Raw genomic sequence first — 19,369 nt, 5'->3', positions numbered from 1 at the left:
CAGGAGTGTGTCTGAGAGGCTTTAGGACTCGACTATGCATGAGAGAGAAAATGTGAGCAAAAATAAACAATTTCATGACTAAAACATTATTCATTGGTTTACCTTAAATCTATTACCATGTATATTTATTTTGCGGTTAAAAAAATTAAAAATGCCATGCATCAAGAACATGGCTGTTGTGGCAGACTGAATTTATTTATTTATAATGCTCTCCCTAAACAAAAAATCGTATGTTCTTCATTTGCATACTCACACATATAGGGAAATGCAACCTTACAAGCATATGTAAATGCACCTGTATTTATATATATATATATTTGTATTGCAGACGTATTTATATATATTTTCATACTTCATATGTACATTTTTAAAACCACTTGAAAAAACTTTAAAATTGTACTTGTTCACAAACTAGACAACTTAAAAATTTTTAAAAAGAAAAACACTAGAGAAAACTTCATCTCACTTGCCCAGCAATATCTATTCTCATGAACAACATTTTTAAAGGGATATCATTTTTTGTTCTTGGGTTATTTTTTTTGTAATTGGGTTAGCTTTAAGTGTATGTATGTAATGTCTTCATAGTTGGTTAGAACACAAAATGAAATACAAGAAGATGTGTCATAATACCCTAATACTATTCTGATGAAGGTAGTTCTTCAACACGAACTGCAGAATAAGATAAGTATTCTAAATGATGAGGTAAATAATAACCTTTGTCTTAAATAAAAAAAAATACTTGGTGACCATTAAACACATCAGCAGGCCTGCCTAAAAGCACTAGAAGCCAGAGTATATATATATATATATATATATATATATATATATATATATATATAGTAGAGTAGAGGTTGTAGCCGTATTCGTCCAGTGGTGTCAATATCAAATAACAGATGGAATAAGTATCTTGTGATAATACCTTTTTTATTGGACTAACAGAATTTTGGAATCCAAAATTCTGTTAGTCCAATAAAAAGGTATTATCACAAGATACTTACTCCATCTGGTATTTGATATATAAATATATATATATATATATATACACACACACTAAATTACCAAAAGTATGTGGACACCTGACCATCACACCTATACAAGCTTGTTGGACATCACATTCCAAAACCACGGGCACTAATATAGAGTTGACCCCTCTTTACTGTTATAACATCCTCCACTGTTCTGGGAAGGCTTTCCTCAAGGAGTATGTCTGTGTGAATTTGTGCTCATTCAGCCAAAAGAGATTTGTGTGATCAGGCCAATCCCAATTCAGAATTCAGAATTCATCCCAAAGGTGTTTCAAGTTCTTCCACACCATACTCATCCAATCATGTCTTTATAGACTTTTCTTTGTGCACAGGGGGACAGTCATGCTGGAATAGAAAATGGCCTTTCCCAAACTGTTCTCACAAAGTTGGAAGCAAGGTTTGTTCAATGGTGTTAAGGTCAGGGCTCTCAAGTTCTTCCTCACCAAACTCACCCAACCATGTCTTTGTGGACAAGAACAAAGTGACTGGTGCCACAATGTAAGCAGCATACAATTGTCTAAAAATACTTTGTATGCTGTAGTATTAAAGTTACCCTTCCCTGAAACTAAGAGGTCTAGCTCAAACCCTGAACAACAACCCTAGACCATTATACCTCATTCTCCAAACTTTACATTCCAGCAGGTTGCATTCTTCTGGCATCTGCCAAAACCAGATCCATCCATCAGACTTCGAGATCATCGAGATTCATCATTTCAGAGAACACGTTTTCACTGCTCCAGAGTCCAGTAGCGATGGACTTTACACTATTCCAGCCAATGTTTGGCATTACACATAGTGATCATCAGATGTGTGAAGCTGCTTGACTTTGGAAACCCAATTAATTAATGAAGCTTCTGATACACAGTGCTTCCGTAGATGTTGCTCTGAAGTGAGCGATGGTAAAGATGACAGGCAATGTTTATGTTCTACGAGCTTCAGCACTCTAGGTGTGAATGGTCTTCTACTTCGTAGCTGAGCTGTCGTTACATCTAGACTCTTCCACTTCACAGTAATAACATTTACAGTTGACCGGGGCATATCTAGCAGGGCAGAATTTTCATGGACCGACTTGTGGCATCAGGGGCATAATAATCATGGTTGCAGGGGTTGCAACTGCAACCGGCATACCACTCTAAGGGGGCCCATGTGACCTCTTGTCTGCCCCTTTAAAGACGCTAGGTGCAGGTAATACCTGCAACTAGCGCCGTGGAGAGTGTAGATATCATCGGATGATCTCTCGCACTTTTTTCCTATGCCTGACCGATCCAGTGGGTAGGAAATTCCATAAAATTAACTTCCGGCATACTGAATCAGTCTGCCACAGCACAGAGAAGGAAAGATACAACACTTCTGCAGGTAAGTGGTGTAACAGGGGCGCAGGCAGGCTGTTGGGGCAAAGAAGGCACAGTCAGGCTGTTGGGAGCAAATATGGCACAGATAATCTGTTTGGGTGCACTGACAAGAGTTTTGGGAACAAAGATGGCACAGAAAAGCTGTCTGGTGACACTAACAAACTGTTTTTGGACAAAGATGGCATAGGCAAGCTGTTTGGGGCAAAGATAGCAAAGGCAAGCTGTTTGGGACAAAATGGCATAGAGAAGCTGTTTGGGGACAAAGATTACACCAATACGATGTTTGGGAGCCAAGGTGGCACTGTGGGACATGTTATTTGGTGAAGTTGGGACCCCTGGAGCAGTTTTCGCACTGAGGCCCTTTGGTTTCTAGTTACGCCTCTGGGTGGCATTCTATGACGGGATCATATCAAATGATATTAAATCAGCTAAAGTTTACAAAAGACAATCAGATGAAACAAACATAGGAAAAATTGGCGTGTAGCTCAAACATAACATTTTATATTCAATGTGAATTTTTTTTTTTTATAATCAACATCTTCGTCTATCCTCCTATCTATCATGGCAAGAATGGAATTTCATCTCTTAAGTAGGGGCGGGGGAAATTGTCATGATACTGGTTAGAAATGGAAGAAATTGAGTACTAACAAGAAAATTGTTAAAGAAAAAACTCTGAGACTAAGATAGTAAGTAAGCGATTCACATTTCAATGGTACAATGACCTTTAGGACAAAGCCTCATTTGAGTGCTAGAACAAGAGGAAAATTAATGCTCTTGAGTGACCCTGTCAGAGTTCTAACTCAAAACCAATTAAAATGTTCACCAAATATAGATTGTAGTCATTGGGCAACTAATTATCAGTGCTTTAATATCTTAACGCAATAAAATCCATTACATTATAGTAAAACTTCAACAGAGACATTCAAAATGCCAGGAAAAAGTTTATTTTATTGTTAAATAAGCATTATATTTACACAATTACACATCCATGATCATACACATACACAAGTACATTTCCATGCTCACACACAAGTACATATCCATACTCACACACACAAGTACACATGCATGCTCACATACATAAGTACACATCAATGCTCACACACATAAGTACACATCCATGCTCACACACATAATTACACGTCCATGCTCACACACATAAGTACACGTCCATGCTCACACACACACAAGTACACAAGCATGATCACCCGCTTACCTTTCACCGCTACTGCAGGCAGCATCGGTTTTACTGAGAGGTTACGAACATCACGTGACCCCAAAACGTTCATGTATCCCCGTGCCGGTTCAAAATAGTTTAGAAAGGGTCCTTCTAACCTGGATCGGTGCGATCCAGGTCAGAAGGACCCTTTATAAACTGTTTTGAAGTGGTACAAGGTGACAGGATGAAGAGGTCGCGTCTGGCACCCTAGAGGCATGGGCCCGGTCATAGCTGCGACCGCTGTGACCCTTGTAGTTACGCCAGTGACTGTGCCTATGGTTGACATATGTATTTATTTATTTACAATTTGGGTAATGGGACAAACACAGAAATATATCACATAGAAATCTATCCATGGCAATAAGAAAACGTTTCAAACATCAGAATGGAGTTATACATAACCCCATAGCCTGAGAAATATTGAGAGTATATAACTTGCATAGTTTGTATTTGTATTTGAAATCAACAGCCAACTTAAGAAAAAATAATAATATATATTGTATGTAGATCTAGTACACATCTGCAGGAGGAGACATTTGCCTCTCTGACCAGGGGCAGGGACAAGTAGTCAGGAGAACCCTGCAGGATCTGTCTGCGGTATATAAGTTCTTTTTATCCAATTTTATAACATATATAATTTCCAGTGATGTGGTGTCTAGCTAGCACTTGACAGACAGGCAGACAAACACTAAAAACAGTTTAGCTTTTATCTCCTGAAACCACTCTTGGTAGGTAATACCCACGTTTCATGAGCACGGCAAAATGTTGCCAAACCATTGTTATAGGGAGACCACGTTAGCCCAATCAAGCTGTTATCTTCATACATGCTCTACTTAATTCTGCCTATCTACCCTGGAAAAGATTCTGATGATGTCCATGTATTGTACAATACACTCTACAGTGATTTACCAAGTAGCAATATCATATAGTAATATCAAGGTATGAATCAAAAAAGGGTCACTTTTAGTTCTAAAACAATGCAATAAATGGTCATGTTATTTTGTGCAACCAAATAATACAATATTTGGGGTTTACAATCAAATAGGATTTGGGGAAGTTTTCATCAGCTTCAGACTGAAAATTATATCAGCCATATGAAGAAAATATAACATGTAAGGATGAAATATGTTGTGGTTGCTGCATAAAAACTTCTCACGTGTACAGCCATCTTCAGAATAAAAATGCATACAATTAGTAATGTCAGAATGATGATTGCCATCAACATTTTTAGTGCTGCTAATTATAGTGCTCTATATTACCATATTATCTTGTAAAGATAACTATATATACAACACGTAACTAAGTATACGCCTTATATATATATATATATATATATATATATATACACTACAATACATGCTGATGCAATGACAGGGAAACACATACTGTTAAAGCACTGATATACAAACACATTAAACATACACAACAATACATCAACAGTCCTCAGTATGTAGAAGTAGGGGCAACTAATGCCTCTCCAATGAACAAGTACAAGGTACAAGTTTTCTGTACCTCCATTGCCATTCTAAACGGTAAAAAAAATACATGGGGTGTGAATGTTAGAGGCAACAAAAGAGCTTCTTGCCTGGGCTGCTGTTTGGTTGAGGAATGACCCCGTTTGTTAGGCATAAGTGTGTTACAGTTTGTATAGACTATATATTAATCAAATAAATTATTTAAATTAAATGGTATTATTATTCTCATACTTCTTCTTTAGTTCATTTGACTCTATAAACAATATTTTACAAGGTTACATCAAAAAACCTCAGTAAATTCTTGCGCCCCCCCCATGCCTCCAACCACACCCGTTACAACAAAAATGTCCCTCTTTGGCAACTGTTGGGAAATGTGTTACTGAATTATTTGTTTTATATTACCAAAAACAAAGCTGCTATTAACCATTCTCTGAGGTCTAGGGATGAGTGAGGGCTATGCAATTATATATTGTAGACCCAAAACATTTAAGGGTATGCACACTATACACATCAGTTTGCTAAAACACATTCATGCCAGAAAACAGTTTTTAAAGTGTAACCCGATACATGACTAAACATTTCAAGAAAACTTCACACCCAAGAAAACCCATGTAATTGGCAAGTTTCCTCAGCATTATGTTCTTTTCCCAGATTTAAAAACACTCAGTAGAAAAAAAAAACAGCTTAATGTGAAAACGAAGCCAACAAAAAACTTACTTAATTGCCTAGAAGTCTTCAATAATTACTTCCTTTTTAGTAACATTACCCAGTTCAGTCTGGTTTAAATCACTTGCTAGATTACAAGGGTGTATGGAGACCAGCATTGCCAAAGGGGGTCGGCGTGATACAGAAACACTCCTAACACTTTTCTCTTCTGGTTTTAGAGCCGTTAGATGGACAGGAGAGACAAAGAACTCTCTAAGAAGCGTCATTCTCCACAGCTAGATTGTTCTTTAATATGGAGGCTGCAGAACTCACAATTGTTCAATCAAAATATAAATGTTTCTTTAAATCTTTGGTCTGTGCATGTGGTAAAAGTACCACCGTAATTTGCCTGGAATATGTACAATAAAGGCATGGTATATTAAATAAAGGCTTTGGATTTTGACACTTAAGTAGCTTTTGATTCTTATTTTGGTTATTATGTTAAGACTGTTTTCAATCCGGTTTCTCACTGCAGGAAATGTGCTAGAAGTTTTGGGAAGATTTGGTAGCCCTTTGAACAACAATGCCCTTCTTGGATGTAGAGGTAACAGTCCATATTGGTTGCATTTAGTAATGGCTGAATTGAAAACGCCATTCTACCAACTTCTATTAATTAATTGTACTTTGTTATTTTGAGGCAATATTTTCAAAAGGGTCCTATTTTAATATGGGACAAAATAGTTTTTCAAAACCAATGCTGGCTTCCAAAAATGACATGTTTTTTTTGAACACTTAGGATTGTGAAATAAAAAAATCAACTTGTGACATTCATGCTCGGCATGAAAAATCATTTGGCAATGTAAATTAAATAATGACTCTTGTGACGTCTGGCAGTCTGATGGGTCAGTCCCACGAATCAGTTATCCGATCGGGTCCCATGACATGCAGCAATCACCCTCCCTCATTGACTCTGTCCGCCCCAAAGCGATGTCATTTTCGGGTGTGCAGCACAATGAGGGAGCTACAGGCCATAAGCAAAGTACAGGAGGGAAGTTGAGGATACGGTAAGTACTGTGTATAAAAAGGAAAAGAAGAAAAAAGTGAAGAAAAAATTGCCAGCAAGTGATGTGCAAATAAAGGAAATCCAGTACAGTATAATTGCTCCAGGGCCCAAAGCTCTTTAATCTGGCCTTGAGTTTAGGGTTGCACCAAACAAAAGCACGAGAAGAAAAATCAGTAAAACATATTGACTGCCCTAAATCAAAGCAGTAGAAGAAAAGCTGCAAAACATGGTGGTCTCCTCACTATACCTGGGTCTATAAATGTAAACCGCCTTAGTTTACATCTGCTAAAACCCATTGTTCCCAGTTACATTTGTTCAGATTCACTTTTTTTATTGTTTATATGTCCTTAGTTGGCTTAGTTTTAAGTACAGCAGTATTTCAGACATGAGGCTTATCAGGATGTGAGATAACTGATTGTAGTTAATATAAATAATAATTATAATAATAATATTTATACCACTATACACTGCAGATTACTGGCAGTGTGGCTACTGTGTAAGAAAACCACAAAAGAGATGCCTCTATGGGAGAAAGGAACCTAAAGAACCAGAATGCTCATAGTTTTGAACGAATGACTTCTCTATAGAATTGCGTTCATAAGAAAGCTTCTGTTTGTGTAGAGGTATAGGGTTATGGAATACTTTGTGCACACAGTTTGTATTATTATTAGTTTGTCCTTTTGAATCACTTTTTTAATAATAAATTCTTGAGTTATTTAACTGTATTTGCCCGTATTACATTCACAGGAAGCTTATTACATGTACAGTATCTACTATCTATTGTTAGTTGTCCTAAATTAGAATGATTGCATAAAAGATTTGTGTTGGCACTCTCCATAGGTTGTGTCAAGTAGCTTCTTCCAGAAGCACTAAACATATTTAGCCCCTGTCCCCCTGTCCAAACCTTTCAAATCTATTTGGGCCTAGCTCCACCTCATGTAACCTAGACCCACACCATTACTGTTATGTCAGATACAACTTTTTTCTACCTCCTGTAGGAAACAACCCTAGGAAGTTCCCAGGTATGCTGATATATTTTACCCTTATTGCCTCCTGTCTACTACCGCAAGGGCTCCTAAATATTATTTGCTGGGCCTTACAACAGAGACCCACCGCTTTCAGTTTACTAAGGTTTTTGCTTTTCCTAGGTTCCATGTTTACCCAGCTTGTGATTACAGCTTGTACAGCTTAATAGCTCCTCAGCTGAATATACCCTTTCCAGTCTTTCGTTAATTGTACTTTGGACCTTTGGCTAATGGTAAACCACAAGAAAGAGTTTTATTGATTATAAGTCATTCAATGGCCAGAAGTGGGTTAAGTCACATACCAGCAGAAAAAGTTTTATGATTGAACACAGTGTAGCTGTATGACGGCCAGATTGCTGAATTTCTCAGTGGCGTGGCAGGAATGTATTATAAATCCATGTCTGTTTGTCTGGCCAGCTGGAAAGCTACAGTGTGTAAAATTTCCGTGACCTAAATGTCTTATATGACTAAATGGACTACTATAATTAAGACTGCTACATGACAGGGTTCATGGCTGGTGTACAATGATTTCCCGAAGATGAACTGAGTAAAATCTATCTAAAAACAGTGGCAATGAAGCTTGGAATTAGCCAGAAACAGGGACCTTTTGTTCTTTCTAACCAATAAAACCAATTGAAAACACTGATGTATTGGCTTTAGAGTCCTGGGATAACAAATTTCTTCATCTCCTTGGCAGTCTGTATGAAAATGGCTTAGATGTTAACCTACTGGTACTGGCTCCATAACTTACATTGAGATGGATAGCCAGGATATGACATCATTAGAGATGTCATTGGTCAGACCTAGGGCCTCGCCCAACCAATATAGATCTCTGCAGGTAACAGCAGGAAGCGATGACTGACTACTTTGGCAAAACACAGCCAAAGTCGGTATAATGCATATGTCTGCTTTCTAGTCTTGTTCCTTTAATCCAGTCTTAGAGTAGATGTTGCACAAAGCTCCTGTTGTTCTATATACTCTTGTGGTTATATGAGGTATTGCAAGTAAAACACAAAAAAAAAAAAAGAATAAAAATGTCTAAGAGACAATCATGCTACATTTGCAGTTTTAGCCCAGCCTATAAATAGTGGCTGATATCTTCTTTTGACCTTCTTATACACCATGTGCACACATGGTACATAATATATTTTTATTTTACATTTATACATTTAACTGTTAATACCTAATCATGTGTTAATATCATTAAAATCAAAGAAAAAAATATCGTTATGTGGATAATAATATAATTATATATGCAAGAAAATAATAAGATAAGATACTATCTTAATAATATGTAATAAGATATGTTTTTAAAAAGGCACACTGAAGTAATAAAGTATCTTATCACCCTCATAGCTTGTTGTGTGAAGTCCATATGAAGCATACATGAGTCACTTCATTGTTATATCTTGGGAATTCTTGGTCGCTTATATTTCTGGGAACAAATACAACAAGTATTCAAACAGTAGAAAATCTTAAAGGGGCTTTTTTTTTTTTACAAAAGGCTATGGTAACCAAATATAAAAATTTCCAAAAATGTTCAACCCAGACTAGCTTGGAGACCTCACTCTGAGTCTGGTGTGATCAGCTGACACAAAAAATAAGGAGGAATTGAAAACCAATGAAGGGATCCACCCAGCATGTTATAAATTTTAAGTATTTGGTCTGAATCTCACGATTAAGAGTCAAGATCTTCCTTCTATAAATATTTTTAAATTCTTAAAATACCGTAAGTACAATATTTTCATTTTTTCATTTAAATGAATTGCCACATATAGCGGACAGATTAATTATACCGAAATCCAATGATTCCAGACATATATATATATAGATACCTTAATTTACTTCTCCTTTTAGTTTGTATGTAAAATCTGAAAACATTATTGTGTTAGTATTCTATGTACACATTATTATTTTTACATAAAAAAGACAAAAAGGGTAGCATAATGTCCCAGAAAAGAATGTATATTAAAGTACCTTAACACCTACTATTAATACCTGCTATTGTCTCATAAAGATGAACTCATTAGATGTATCCAAATAAGGTAAAGGTAAATTTACCTTAGGGCGATACTAACTGACAGCTTAAAATTAATGGGCGCTAAAATGTGTGCATGCACCCATAAACCCACCCATGACATTGGTCGAGCCTGCACTGGAGCTGACGGGAGGCAAGTATACCACACGGCAGCTGTGTTCAGCCAGACACACCTGCACGCAGGGCCGGCGCCACCTATAGAAGAAGTAGGAGGCCGGTCATTCAGTAAACGCGGCTTGCGGTCACTATGGGGAGGAGTGGGAGCGAGTCAGCCGCTATAAGTGGGTGTGGTAAAAGGGGATGGGCTTGTGGGGGTGGAGCCAGAAGGCGGCAAAATTATGTTTTGCCTAGGGTGGCAAAAATCCTTGCACCAGCCCTGCCTGCACGGCAAAGAGCCGTGATCTGGGGAAAGGGACAAATGCATCGGCAAGAGTATTTTATAAGGACTTCTCAGTTATCATGTATTAAAGTGTGTATAAAATCTGGAGTGTCCCTTTAAAGAACCAATTATAAAGCAAACGTACTTAGTCAGGTAAGATTTTTTTTATTAAGTTGAACGTGTCATTTCATTACATTTTATTTGTAGAGGTCCATTCCTTCTTTTAACCCCTTAATGACAAAATGCATTGTTTTCTATGGGTTTAGGGACCGCCTATTGTCCTTAGGGGTTAATAATGTTTTGTTACAGAATTAACTGCAGTCAAGTGGGAACCAGCAATTTATATACATTACATTACAACCCCTGTGTGGTTCGCTGAGCCAGCGCTGGAGTTGACTGGATAAGAGCATATTACGTGTCAGGAAATGTTTGGACGAACACATTATATAACTGGTGGGCTGGTAGGGAAAGGGGCAAATGCATATAGGATGATTCTGCAGGTGAAATTTACCATGTAAATATAAAGGAGCCTCTCAACTACACATACTTTACATTTCATATGATGGCTGGAATGTTCAGAATATATGAAATGTACATATATCAGGGAAAAAACACTTCCCAAGAGATAACATAAAAGTCCAAAAAAGGTAAAGGGAAAAGAACCAACATTTGAGACAAGAAATTGGAATTCATATGTACGGACAAAACTTTATTGTTCGGCTCAGAGTAACAGTACAGAGGCATGCATATTTCCCTTGTATATTTTGTTTTAGGGATCGGTGAAGCATATCGACTTTGTATGACCTTTGTATGATCTGTGGTTATATGTATAGCAATTGGAGATGTAGTGTTAGAAAGTAGCATGATCAAGCCCTGCTGACCAAATTCTCAATAACTCAAATTAAAATGACCCACCTTGATGGGTGAATGACTGAAATTACAAGATCCATATTAATCTTTTGGGATTTCTAGCTGTCCTAGATATTATATCCATTATATTATATTATATCCATTATCTGTTCACAGTTTCAAAAAGCTAATTCCTTGCATACAATGAATAACTGTTCTTCCCCTTCGACTACACAGCTACAAAACAGACAGAATGTACTTCTACTGGTTAAATAAATAAGCCAGACATGCTGAATGGACAGCAAATGGCCTGTTACCACCGTTGCTGTAAATTTCATTGAACATTACCTCTTAGCTTAGTAAAATTTACAGAGCACCAGAGACCAGTAAAGTATACAGGGGAATTACATTTCAGAAACAGGAGGCTCAGGAGAAACGAAAGGTTAAGAATGACTGAGATCTGATTAGGCTGTGTGTGAATTTGCTTCAACAAAAGTTATGGCGGGGTAAAAGTGATGGAAAACCCCTCTGCTTAAAAATAAGGGGGTAACAGCGAAATTATTCAACACTAGTCTACATGGACCAAACAAGCCAGGAGACTGTTTTTCTCTCAGAAATCTTGTAGTGCTGCCACTACGGCTACTGGGAAGGCATGTGAAAACATGGTTTACAATGATCACCTTCTGCCTCTATATTCACTTTATGCGTGGAGCAAATGCCTGCTGTACTTAGTCTTTAATTTCTAATTTTCAAGCCAGTACAGCCAAAAGGACCAATTATTATATAGGTGTGCACATGTTAGAGGGCATGTTGAACAGCGCATAATAAAAAGTTTTTTTTTTCTGTGTCCAAAACCTTTGGGGTTGAACATGGGCAGCACCCGAATCCTCCAAGTCGCGGGAGCAGGATCTTGACACACCCCGCTCACCCCCCGCTCCCTTTCCCTTGGGGAAATGGGGGAGTCAGTGGGAACACTCATTGACATCAGCGGCAACGCCCGCGTCATCAAGAATGTCTACTGGCGCCATCGGGACTGCCCACCTGCGTCCCGCAAGGGAAGGCTCAGGGTAGCCAGAGCTCAGAAGTTCCCACGTATTTTGATTACATAAACCTGCACTGCCACCATTTTCCATGCTCATCTTGCTTTGCTTTGGAAATTACTACATAATACACTAACTTTTCTAATTGTCATGGAAGCAAGCCTCTTCACAAACAATGGGTGCTGAATTGGGTTGAGGTTTGAAAAGTGTTTTTTTTTTCGTCAGTATAGAAATTTGGGCCATTTCAGTGGTTGCTATGGTGATAAGACCACGTTTGAGTTTTTGTATAAAAATCACTTTTTATACACAACCCTCTTTTGTTTGTATTTCCTATTTCAGTCCTAGTAATGAAGGGGAAAATTGTGGAAATATCTAATTAGGTTGTGACCATGTCACAACAGCACTTGACCTCTGTCAAGGTTGGACAGAGCTTGTAATAAGAAGAGACAAGCAAATATGTATTACAATTAAGTACATTTTGCTTGTTTGATGTTATATGTGCTACTTTCATACAGTTCATACAGTCGTAATGGTGATATCCCCATATAGCAAATGCACCAGTATCATAATTTACAGTATTCTATGAAGTAATCTAATCAGATCATAAAATGATCTCACTGTGGCAGACAAATTTTAATTTTGGACTAGACTTCAAGTGAATTGCAGAATAAGCAATTTTACTAGAGTAATACAGTGACGTTATCTGTATTTAGTTTAGCAGATAATCAATTGTTCATAGAGTAATTTTTCTTACGAATATGTAAGTCTTTACAAGGAATCAGAATGCCCTCAAAGACATTATTGGTGTAATCCATTGAGGCGATTAAAGATAAAACTGGCGATAAGGAGATTCTTGTTATTTACAGATTTAAATATTTTGAGAAGTACTGTCTCTTTAAATATCAATAACAAAAACTTTTAGCATGGATTTCCCCCCCCCCCGAATGTTTGTTCCGATGATTTTGTTTGTTTCAACATATATAAATGTGCTTTATGTATAGCAGGCATGTACTACCCTATTATGTCCGCAGCTGGTTCTAATGTACCCAGGTGCATCTGTTGCAGATTATTAAGAGTTACTCCACCCGCTTGGAAAGAAACAGGAAATAATAACGCAATGACAAGATGTAGTAAAAAAAAAAAAAGCCCTCTATTGTATAATATTTCAGGATTACCAACTCAGTTGTAGCAATATCAGAATGTTATTATAATAACATTTGTGGTTGTGATGTCACAAATAAAGTAACCAGAGAAAAGGGATGGGAACCTGCATCTCCCATATTTCTCCACTCTTTCACGTCACTTTAGTCTCATTTTCTCCAATGTGAACATTGTTAAAGAAACTTGGATTTGTGAACTTTTCATACCAGCCGTGGGGAACAACAGCCCAGTGAACAGGCTACACCTATGCTTTATTAAGGCTAGGTTTCCACTTGGGTTTTTTTCCTGCGTTATTTTCTTGCATTTTCCTGCGTTTTGGTGTTTTTTCTGGCGTTTTAGCCTTTCTGTGGAAATTGCTTTTTTGACCTTAGGCAGTTTTTCCAGCCTTTACAGGTTAGAATTTTCACCCAGCTAAAAGGGATTAGGATAAATGGCAAGTATCTGCCCCCTCCTGATGTCATTTCCTTGGTAGACTTCTACTTAAACAGGCCCCGGCGGACCCTTTTTTCTCTTTTCTGTGGTTTGTAAGGCATGCTTTATTCCGAATGTCTGCTCCTCTAGGAAGATTGGCCCCAAATGATGGTGCAAATTGCAAGGGATACTCACTAGTTGAATAAGCTTGGACACATCGAAGACAATTCTGGGTGCCATGCTGCTAATAAGTTACACAGAAACAGCACACAGTGTACAAGCAGATAAAAGTTTTACCACAGTACTGGGAAAATGGCAGCTCTTCCTCTTCCTGGGTCCTGCCCCTTTTTTGTAACTGTGGGGAAAAAAATGCCATACAAAACGCCAAGGCAAAACCCACATGGCGTTTTCATGGTGTTTTTCTCTCCCATAGACTAGAGTGTCAACATTCTGCGATTTTGAAAAACTGCCACAGAGCCCATGAAACGCCAAAGAGGACTGGAAAAACGCCAAGCAGAAAATCGCCAAGTGGATATGGCATTGTGCGATTTCCTATTGAAGAACAGCTAACATCTGGCCGCAGCGTTTTTTCACTAATGAAACGCTGTGTGGCTGAATTGGCGTTATTATGGGTGTTTTTGCAAAAAAAAAAAAAAAAAAGTAGAAACCTAGCCTCATGGAACTAATCTTAATACATATTGGGTTGTAATATTCAAGTTTCAAGTGGAAATACAGCCGGGGCTTGGGATTTTGTGTTACGCCACTGCTTTCTTGTTACATTTGATTCAGATAGTTAATTGTAGTAATAACACACAATACAGTAAAGCAATATATATATTAAATGCAGCACTGAATAATAATAATTATAATTACGAATTCACACATTTTTATTGACGTTCTCCCAACATAGTAAATCCAGTAATTTATATAAAACAGTGATTCTACTGCAAGGTTATTATCACAGTAGTGACCAATGGTCCAAACAGCAATTCATATATTAAACAAAATCACTAATACATAACTCATGTTCTTAAATACAAAATTGCATAAAAATAATTTCGCTGGTGTAATGATACTTGCAGAAGAGTGCTGAATCCATAAAGTACCAACTACCACCACTTTTTTTTTATGATGACTGGTTGGGCAACACTATTGGAGGAAGCTGGGGAAAGGGGCTCCCCTCATTAATTAAATCAGTATTGATTTTTTAAAACTGATGCACAGTTTGTCAGCATTTTAAGGTTATATTTCTTTTTTATTCAGTACATTTAAAATAGGGTAATGCTTTATATAATGAGATCACCCTCTCTAGCTCTTGATAGCAGGCAAGAAGGATGTATGTTTGTGTTAAAGTGGGCATAGCTATGTATTTGGACCCCAAGAGAGTTAAAAAGGCCAAGGGGCTGCCTCTGTTGTGTGTATATATATATATATATACATATATATATATACATATATATATATATCTATGTATTGAAACATTCACCGAGATTTCCATTTTACATACACATGTGCGCTGTGAACTGTGAAACATTTTGTGTTAGGGCACTGAGGTGTACTCCTTTCTGTGGCTTATAATAATTATACAGTATGAATGCCTCTTTGTTATTTGCTACAGAAAGGGTGTGAAGAGGGACCTCTGGGACTTTTTTGCTGCATAATTTCACAAATGTTAACTATTTATTCCCATATATAATATATAAAGCATAATCTACCTAAAATTCAATAGCTACTATTATTAACAACTATCAAAGGAAACATATACCACACATTTTAAGGTACATGAATGTCCTCTGTTCATGCAGCTTAAATAATAGTAGTTAAAAATACAGCCTCTATTGTTTTATCAGACCTACATTAAAAACCTTCCAAACCTCACTTCAAGTATAAACCTTGAAGAATGTTAATTTTAAGCGTCAACTGTATCATCATTTTTCTTAGGGTATAAATTGGGCAAAGAGAGGGTATGGCTTTTTTTTTTTTAGTTCACATGACTCTTCTACAACCGTTTAGTTATCCAAGCTAAGTGTACTGTTTCCTTTGTATCCCCACTTGAATTTAAAACATTTGTAGCTTTTCACTGTAAGACACTATGGTATCCACAAAAACACACATTTTTCTGTAGGTCTCTTTGCCAGAGAGAATGCAGGTTCTGTCTTTTATCTCCCGGAATGGGTTCAAATGGGATTAGTTGAACATGTAACATTGAAATGTTAGAGATATCGCACTGATGCCATTCGTCAAAGACTCAACTTCAATTACATGATTTCACTGTGCATTATAAAGAGCCAATTAGTTTCATGTGTTAGAAGGGCTGAGATGGCTCCGCATTACTCATAGTTAAAAGGACACTCCAGCTATCATATCCTCCTAATTGCATATGATAGCTGAGTGGTCCCCTTTTGTGTGGTCTGCCTTGCAAATGCTCAGAGGGATTCTTCAGTATCCCCCCATATGCATTTGCCTCTTTACCGCTTACCATCTTCTAGGCTTACAGTGTTCATTGGAACACATTTCTTGTTGTGAGCACCAGTGACAAGCAAAAATGAGACCACAGGAGGGGCTTTGTTAAGTTCCCTTTACTTTTTTTTAAGAAGTTGTAGAATGCATATGAAAGTACGTGTACTTGCCTCCATAATTGGTGAGGCTGCATGGAACACTGGAGTGTCCTTTGAAGTGGAGGCTTCTTGAAAGTGACTTCAACTTTACCTTACTAATTACTGACATTTGTACAGAAAGTGATCTCCCTTTAGAATGCATAGTCATTATATATATATATATATATATATATATATATATGTGTGTGTGTGTGTGAGTCTGTCAATGGTAGTACCCAATTGACCCATATATACTCTAGCTGTAAGCAATGACTATTTTTCCAGGACACATGCATTCCACACATTACTAACCAATGCCCTGCATTGTGGAATGTATTTGCTTACAAAACTGAATCAGTTCCTTCCACACATAAAAACATACTGCAGAGTCGCACTTTATAAATGCCAGGCAGTAGCTTGTGGAAATTATATGTACCCTGGAAAAATGGACAATGAGGTAATTGGAGGAAGAAGATGGTAACATACATAGGCAGACTAAGCAGTTATTACATTTACATACATGCATGTATGTGTATTTTAAAAGATAGACTTGCCAATGAGTTGTTTTTTGTTGAAAAAAATATCTAATCATTAAATCTAGAAAAGAAGCACAAGGAGGCTTATAAATCGTGTGTGTATATATATATATATAATCATATAATCCATCAGACACGTTTATTAAGATTGTTGGTATCACCTACAGAATGTATGTCTATGTGCACGAGCCAACATGCCTGAAAAATAGGTCAAAATTAACGTTTTTGTATGCATATATATATTTTTTTATTTTCACATCAGGTTTGTTGGCCAAACAAGTCTCGTAAGCGGTTTGGCAATACAGTTTTAAGGACGCAGCCTTCAAATCATTATACAGTTATGTATCAAAAGTTGTAAATGTGGTACTTTGCATATAAATTGTTTACTACAGACTGAAAGAGCTTACGGTTCCTTATAGAGTGCTGTTTTGAACTATACAATTACTAAATATTTTGCTTCTTTTGCACCCCCCCCCACTAATCGTATTCATGTGTAAAGATATTTTGATATAGGTATCATCAACTTGGTAAATGTTATGATGGGATGACCATTGATATATATTTCATTTAGCAGCCAGAGCAACCACTTGATGAACCTGACAAGTATAAGTGACATTTTTCATTTGTACAATTAGGTTTTCAACACTTATTCTGTTGGACGATACGCAACTGGATTAAAAATAAACGTTTTTTTCAATAGATTATTTCAACATCTTTACATTGATTTACTTGCTTCAGTTATGGACTACGTGCTTTATAATTTAGTATATAGTAATTAAACAGTATTTAACCACATCATATTGAGACTAATAGAATGAACCTTAGAAAGTGTTTAAAAACAACCCAACATATTGTGAAGTAATCACATTTCTAGCTCCTTTTTTTTTGATTCAGGAATTTTGTAATCTGTACCGAGTGTAAGAAATCTTTTCCTTGATTTGGTACAAATGTGTAGTCAACGATGAAGCAATTTGTCAAAACATTCTCTCAGCTCCAAAGTTCCCTAAGCCCCTTTTAAAAGTCGCATGAGATGCTTAAGCTGTCAAAATCTGTGCAGTGTGTTTTCTCTGACCAATGTGAAATGTTATAGGGTTCTCCCCCTCTCTTCATCGTTTCGAAACTAAGACTAGTTTTGTCTGTTTTAAATTAAAAAGGAATTGTAAATTCAATCTCGTAGAAGCTACTTTTACTAAACATATGCATTTTGTACGGTGCAGACCTCATGGTTTTGTCTCAATTTGGTGATCCAAATCATACAAAAAACATATTTTTCTTCCAATCACGCCCACAAAGTTTGGTTTCCAAATCTGATAACTGTTGGATCTTCCTGGCACAAAATACGTCTTAAGGAATAACAACTTTAAAAAGAAAAACATTTTGCAAAAGGGGGTGGAAAGTTTGCACAACTCTTCAATTTAAACCCAATTACCATTACTCTCCATTCTAGCATTGCAAAGCGGAGTACTTATACGTATTTATACACAATGCAGATGGCTTTAAGTCGACATGGTTACTTAATATCTTCTGTAGCTGAAAGATTTCTGTGCATCAAGCACATCTAAACTGCCTTCTTTTCGATACCAGGAAATAACCTATCGTGCATAGACGTTGCTAGGAAATGAATAAAAATATACACATATATATACATGTATAAGAGGCAATTAATATAGGGGTTTGCTTTAACTGTTCCGTGATAAGGAATTAAGCCTATTTCTCTTTATATATATTTGTATACAAACCTTATTAACGTTACAAACAGATCGTGGAAGCAACCAAGAAGTCTTGTGTCAATAATATGCAGTAACAGTATACAAATAAAATACAATTTTAATTTCCAAGTCTTACCTTAAAGGTCTGTTTATTGAGGTTGTTCTAGCTTTTTTGTATTATTGTAATTAAGCTTTTTTTCTTTGAGCAATCCTTGTTTCCAGAGTTCAAAAATGTTTAAAATCTACCAAAAGAAAGAGAGGAAAAAGTAGAAAGAAAACAAAATAAACGTCTTCCAGAAAATCACATTTACTTCTTATTTACGCTTGTAAATATGATGACTAGGATAGACAAAACAAAAAAACCCAAATCTGTTTAAAAAAGTTCAGGTCTCCCAAGTATTGCTAGTAATAATCCCAACTTGTTTTCAGAGAGAGGTCTGGCTGTGTCTGCATTGTAGTCCATCAGCAAAACCAAGTGTTCAGTTCTGAGCAAATTGAACAGTAAAAAAAAAAAACTGTTGTTAGCTACTCTGGCTCCAACCACATTGGAGACAGAGTTTCCCTCTCTCCCCTCTCTCTTTTTAATAGTCAAAGCATCCAGATTTCTGTGGTATAGGGAGATCTCTGTTACAAGTGCCACCTCCTCCTGAATTAAGATGCCACTCATTTTCTACCTATTTACTGACCAGCACGGTCCCCTTTGGAAAGGTAATGGTTAAAAGCACAGCATGCGTTAGCATAAGGCTGCTGCATCACATCTGAACATTTCAGTATGGGGGCTGGTTCACTGGTGAGTGTCAATTTGGCATTTTCCTTCTAGAGCCTACAATAAATTAGATATGTAA

The 19,369-nt window shown here is 36.9% G+C and overlaps 1 protein-coding gene across 1 annotated transcript in view; it reads right to left on the bottom strand.

Moving 5' to 3' along the window:
- The window catches only part of RSPO1 (R-spondin 1), a 55,607-nt gene extending 36,477 nt beyond the window's left edge, over positions 1-19,130 (bottom strand). Inside the window, exon 1 of the mRNA XM_053454525.1 lies at positions 18,661-19,130. The gene's annotated coding sequence lies outside the window, so the exon portion shown is untranslated. The remainder of the gene's footprint in view (positions 1-18,660) is intronic.
- Positions 19,131-19,369: the final 239 nt, after the last annotated feature.

The sequence above is a fragment of the Spea bombifrons genome, chromosome 2, assembly GCF_027358695.1.
Source record: "Spea bombifrons isolate aSpeBom1 chromosome 2, aSpeBom1.2.pri, whole genome shotgun sequence".
NCBI classification, from domain to species: domain Eukaryota; kingdom Metazoa; phylum Chordata; class Amphibia; order Anura; family Pelobatidae; genus Spea; species Spea bombifrons.
This window is presented reverse-complemented; position numbering and strand designations above follow the sequence as displayed.